At 30.2% G+C, this 5,712-nt stretch overlaps 1 pseudogene; it reads right to left on the bottom strand.

Annotated features, from left to right (window-relative positions):
- Positions 1 to 2,278: 2,278 nt before the first annotated feature.
- LOC126703106 (xyloglucan O-acetyltransferase 4-like) lies at positions 2,279 to 4,561 on the bottom strand (annotated as a pseudogene).
- Between the last annotated feature and the right edge of the window lie 1,151 nt (positions 4,562 to 5,712).

The following is a 5,712-nucleotide window of genomic DNA, read 5'->3' on the forward strand; positions in this document are numbered from 1 at the left end:
CCTATTGTTTGCCTCATTTGTTTCTATCTTTTTCAAAGTACTAGGAGTCTAAGAATTGGTTAAGAAGTTCATTTATGAAAAATGATTTTCTTCCTTTGGGCACATATTACAAATTCGAAGTGTTCTATCTGTTTCCCATTTTGTCTTGTCTGAATTAAGAACGAAGAATGAGATAAAACTAGGCCCTACTCTTTTTTTTTGGGGGCTGAATAAGAGAATTTTGATTGAAGAAAGAAAGGGGAAGATGTACCTTCCCCATCTAACTTAGGCTTGCAAAAGAAATAATAAGAGAGAAGATGAAAATAGTTTTCCTCAGTTTACAAAAAGTCACATCCAGATAGGCAGTGGAAAGCTATGTTATTTGAGGTGGTATTTTATGTCATGGATGCATGGAACGTGATTGTTAGTTGTTACATGTATGTGGGATGTAATCCAACTTCTTGTATGTGGGCACATACAAATACAAGGTGATTGTTGCTGTATATCTTATATAAGGTGTTTCTTTTCTTTTCTTTAGCCTACCAAAAAAATCTGGATATATTTACATGAGAAGGGTAGCAAATGTATGACACGGCATGGTTTTTGACCTTTTGTGTTCAATGTAAAAGGATTTTTGTTAAAACGGGTTGATCCGCTTTGACATAATAAGGGTATATTTGGTAGATTGTAATAGACACTGTAATGTAAGAGTTATTCCTATGGTTTAATTATTTAGTAGTTTGGTTATGTTTTTATTATAAGAAATAATCATTCCTTATGAATAGCTATTTTTTAAAATGAGTAATAACTATTCTCTAAAAAGGATGTAATAGTTATTCCTTAGTAGGTGTATTAATTTCTACAATTAATATATTTCTAAATAAACAAATTTTCCATATGCACATAACAATTATACAAATAAAAAATCATAAAAGAAATAAAAAAACTAATCTCTCTTTTAAATAATTTTTTTTTGGAAAATATAATTATATGAGTAAAATATTTTCTAAAATATATTTTAAGTTTGATTTTAAATACTTTCTTTCATTGTCGTCAGGGTTTTATTATTATGTTGCCACCAAACAAAAAAAATAGTAATAAGCATTACATTACAGCATTTTGTATTCTTTGTAATATGATAATATCTATTCTTATTCCTATGTAATTACTATTACAGTCTACTAAATGTACTCTAAGTAAATGAGTTAATTTTGTTCTAACATACCTAACTTGCAATCACCTATCTTTTTTTTCTTTTCTTTTCTTTTTTTTTTTAATTGGGATAAACTTGCAATCAACTTGAAATGGTGTTCTTATTATTTGTATCAAGAGGGTTGACTTATTTCTGCCAAACTCGTTTATTCAAATAATAAATGTATATTTTAGCCAACATAAATTTGAATTATAAATATGGAATTGAAAACTAAAATAATTTTAATGGTTATATTATTAAATCCTTCATTTTATATTTCTTAGGTTTGCGTAATTCTATATTTTGATGGAACTTCATTGAATTGAAATAAGAATTTTTAGATAATGTGCTTTTAGTACTTTAATAATATTATTTTGAAATAGAATTTATATGAAATTTATTGGTTTTAATTATTATAATCCATCTGCTTGCAAAATATACAAATATATTAATAATTTTGGTTCATATTTTTTAAATAGATTCAAATGGGTGAGTTGTAAATGGGCCGAGCTAATTTTAAATAGCTCAAACTTGGTATAGGAAAAAATTTATTCATATTTAGTATTTATTTAGTGGCCAAGCTCAATTCAAATATAATTAATATATATATATATATTTATATAAAATAGGGATAGTGAAGGAGGGAATGGGAAGACAAGACTTACAACACTAGCTTATAAAAGGGCTTAACATTTGTAAGTACTAACGAAACTTATAAACCGAAAACGTACTCATTAACTGACTGATGTGGTACTTTAGATTACTTATTTATTTATTTATTTATTTGAAATAATATAAACAGAAGACATAGGGGATGGGGAATGAAAGAGTGAGAAAACAACACTTACAAAAGGGTCTAACTTTTGTAAGTACTAGCGAGACTTATAAACTGAAGACTCACTCACTACATAAGTATCAATTTGACTAACTTTTAGGAAAAATTCTTAAAAGACATTTTTCCTGACTATTTGTCTCAATAGCATGCTTATATATTTCAAGCTCAAACAACTATGTGCCTGTATGACAATAATGAAGACCTTATTGTAAGGAAGAATGTGTACTATACTACTGCTATAATGTTCCTAACTAGTTAGCCGCAACCTTTTATCAAGAACTCAACCCTGCTTGGTCTCTAAGAACTGCCATAAAAATTTCACTCCATGTATCAACTGGGCCTGGCATGCACCAATGAACACAATCCTTGGCACCTCCTAGCCACGTTTCGTTATAATGCTCTCCAGGGTGCCCATCAGGTCTCATCAGCATGGCCCTTGTAACATCTAAAACGCCAAATCTCTTCCCTTGGTTTTTCCCTACTTTTCCTGCTCTTTCAACCTCTTCTATCTGAGTATTCCTCACTTTCCATTCGGAACTCGCAATGTCTATCTCATGAGTCTCATTGAAAGGTCCTGTTCTGTTGCAGTAGCCTCCGGTATTCCATGCCCCATGCTCATTGTGGGCTGGTGTAAATGTCCTTAACAAAGTTACTAGGCCACTGCAATTCTTGCAGTCATTGATGTAGTTAAACGCAGCTCGAAACGACATTTGAACAGCAAACTCAACGTGGTGACCAGTAACATTTGGTTCATTGCTATAAACACATTCTACTACATTGTCACCTTCGTGTAGGTACAATATTCGGAAGAACCAATGCCCGGATGAAACAATAGCATAGTCCACACCTAGAAGGTGTTTAGCCCATCCATCATCAAGCTTGTCAAGTTGCAAGTCATAAATACCGGAAGCTGTACCATTGATCATTCTTTCCTCACCTGCTATGAGGAATTTAGTCCAAAGCACCTTAAGGGTGAAGTCACTACGAGGAAAGTACCATGTCCGGAATCTGTCATCTGAATCCTTGTTAATGTCTTCTGGAATTTCCTCCTACAATACTAGTAAAATTACAAGCTTCAATGCAATGGCTGTCTTCACACACAGACTAATGAATATATTTGCATTACAATTCCTCATTCAGAACGTTGTGTTTGGGTTTGATTGGTGACCACGAAAGATAGCATGGCCCATTGGTACTGAAAACACAGAACTATTCCTCCTATATCTTTTTTATTAGATATGAATTTTGAAAATCTAATCGTTGAATTCATGTTCTTATTATATTTTTTATGCTTGCAAAATTTAAAGAAAAAAAAATCAATTAATATGTCAAGAATGTAGTAAGAATTTATGAAGAAAAAATAAGTTTATTAATCAAATAGTAAATAACATCCGATTTGAATGAAATTTGATATGCATGTTAAGAATGTAAATAACATGTAATCTAACGGTTATATTTTCAAAATTCACATTCAATTAAAAGATATAGGACAAGTTTATAGGGTCTTGAAACCCTATAAACTTGTCATATATCCTTTAATTGAAACAAGTTTATAGGGTTTCAAAACCCTATAAACTTGTCTTATATCATTTAATTGAATATGAATTTTGAAAATATAACTGTTGGATTACAATTTGATTGACTTTGCCAATTTTTTGGTTCAAATCCTACCACAAAACAAAACAAGAAACACACTCTAATTAGCGCATACAAACATTATTGCTTTCCTGTGTGTGTTTGTTTCTTAAAAAAAAAAAAATGTATTACTTAAATTTTAAATCAAAGAGAAGAATCTACAAAGATTTGCACCTAGAATTTAGTACTTTTTAGGGGGGGAAATAAATTAGATTTGCAAACTGACCAGTGACAATAGGCATAGAAGGGATTCCATATGGTTCCTAGCAACAGAATCACCAAATAAATGCCATTGTCTTTCCTTGCACAATTTGCAGAAATGACTTGGCATCAAACCGTGGCAGTTCACATTGGTCAGGTTTCCATCTCCAATTGAGAAAATCCTTGTCCATCCTCCCATGCTTGAAACAATTCTTTGAATTAGGGATTGTTGCACAGCTTGAATTGGTATAGAAGTAAGACCCTCTTGGTTCTCGAATCCAATGACCTTTAGACAAGTCACAATTCTCTTTTTCTACAAAACCAATAACATATTTTTAACCCAAAAACAAGACTCACTTAAAAAAAAAAAAAAAAAAAAAAAAAAAAAAAAAGAGAGAAATTCAGGATTATGTAAGTAAAAAAAAAAAGTCACTTTGAAAGTTACTCTTATGGGGTTTGTCTTGATCAAGTTGTTTTTGGACAGAATCATGGCCTTGCGTGGGTGATGATGCTTGTTGTTGTTTAAGGACAGGATCAAGGCCGTTTTTGGAGATGACAATTAAAGGTTTTGGAGAATATAGGAGGAAGATGCTGAAAATGGTGGCTATGAACAAAGAAGATAACATGAAATGTACGGGTCTTCCCATGTTGATGCAGCTCTCCACTTTGCCCAACTGATTTTTCTCTTTGAAAACAGTACTAGAAGACTTCATATTCATTCCTGTACAAGTCAGGGAGGAAATGAGAGATAGACAGAGAGAAGGGTTTTATAGTGAAAGAATTTCCTAATAAAACTGAAATATTATTTGGCTTTGCCTCATCCATCCTCTATTTCCATTTCAGGGTTTACATTAACCAGCTATAAACCCTGGCCTGTTTGTCTTGTCCAGTATTATATGATCTGGCTGCTTGAATTAAGAAAGCAGGCTAACCTATGGTGACTATATGATAGAAGTTCCTTTTCTACGTATGAAAAATTGGGACTTCTGTTAGATTGCGAGGTGAAACAATTTATTTATTTTTTAATGTTTGATAGACTATAATAGGCACTGTAATGTAATTGTTATTCTTAGGGTACGTTTGGTACACTGAATGTGGATTACTAACAGAAATGGTAATCTTTATTACAAAGAATAAAATGTGTTGTAATGGAATAACTAAACCTATTAATTAGTTTGGTTGTGAGTTGTAACATTAAAATAAAACTTATGATCTATTTTAGGAAATATCTAATTCATACAAATATATTTCCTAGAAAATAATATATTTTAAATTTTAGAGAGATGAGTTATTTTTTGATGATTTTTTATTTCCATAATTCTTAGGTGGATATGGAAAGTTTATTTATTTGAAAATATATTAAAATTAGAAATTATTACATCTACTAAAGAATAGTTATTACAACCCTTTTAGAGAGGAATAGTTATTCCTCATTTTAAAGAATAGCTATTCATAATGAATGACTATTCTCTGTAATAAAAACATAACCAAACTATTAAATAACTAAACCATAGGAATAACTATTACATTACAGTGTCTATTACAGTCTACCAAACGTGTCTTTATAATTTAACTATTTAATAGTTTGGTTATATTTTTATTGCAGGAAATAATCAGGAATAATCATTCCTTATAAATAGCTATTATTTAAAATGATGAATAACTATTCATATCTAAAAGGATTGTAATAGTAATTTCTTATTAGGTGTATAAATTTTTAAAATTAATATATTTCCAAATAAACAAACTTTCCATATGCACATAACAATTATGAAAATAACAAATTGTAAAAAAATAACTAATCTCTCTTTCAAATTTAAATATATTATTTTTTAGGAAATATAATTATATAAGTAAGATATTTCCTAAA

This window comes from Quercus robur, chromosome 2, assembly GCF_932294415.1.
Source record: "Quercus robur chromosome 2, dhQueRobu3.1, whole genome shotgun sequence".
Classification (NCBI taxonomy): Eukaryota; Viridiplantae; Streptophyta; class Magnoliopsida; order Fagales; family Fagaceae; genus Quercus; species Quercus robur.